Here is a 954-nt window from a genome sequence, read left to right as displayed (position 1 = left end):
GGAATGGGACACAGGGATGGGTGGCTCTGCTCAGGACATTCCTGGGAATGGGAATGGGGATGGATGGAATTCCTGTGAGGGGAAGAGGGAGGGGAGAACTCGGCTCCAAAAGCCGCAAGATCTGGAGAAACGTGGCTGTGAAGACAGAAGGAATTCGGGAGATGCTGGCTCAGCTGGAGAGGGAAAATTCCCTGGATTCTGGGCAGGAATGTGTCCCTTTAAAGCCGGGACAGCCCTTTGGGAATGTTCCAGGGAGAAGGACACTGTTACTGCGCGAGGAGTTACAGTTATCCTCCCTGGGGAAACGGGACTCGGAATTCCTTGGAATTCCTCAGATCCCTGGGAAGCGAAAGCGTCCTTGGAACTGGAATTGGGGGCTGGGATACTCCTGGAATGTTCCTTTTCCCCTTTCCCACCTCTCTTTTCCATCCTGGGGGTGCTGGGAGCCGCTGGCTGCTGCCTGATCCCTCTGCTGGGATCCAGAGGGGATCCAGAGGGGATCCAGAGGGGATCCAAGGGGATCGAGCCCTTCCCTGTGTCCCCAACACCCTGAGCCCATCCGGCACCTCGAGCTGTGCCAGGAAAGGTTTGGGTTGGAATTTCGGGAAGGGCTCCAGCCCTGGCAGAGCTGCCCAGTCCCGGGAGGGGTCCCGGGGATCCCGGTGAGCGCTGCCGGGCGGTGCTGGGGGCCGATGATCCTGGAAAAATCCTGGAATGTCCCGAGCGGGAAAGGATCCAGCGGGCTCATCCTTCAGCGTCCGGGATCTCCGACAGTCCCGTTCCCTGTCCCGCGCCGATCCCAGGGATCTTTCCCACCCTTTTCCTTCCGTGATCCCGCCGTTCCTCAAATTCCCAAAAATCCCCAGCGCCCGTTTCTCCCGCGGGACCTCCCGCCCGCCGGGGGGCGCCATGGCGGGCTCGCCGTCCCCTGTTCCCCTGCGGCGGGGCCGCTCC

Source organism: Parus major, unplaced genomic scaffold (genome assembly GCF_001522545.3).
Source record: "Parus major isolate Abel unplaced genomic scaffold, Parus_major1.1 Scaffold273, whole genome shotgun sequence".
NCBI classification, from domain to species: domain Eukaryota; kingdom Metazoa; phylum Chordata; class Aves; order Passeriformes; family Paridae; genus Parus; species Parus major.
Note: the sequence above shows the minus strand (reverse complement) of the source record.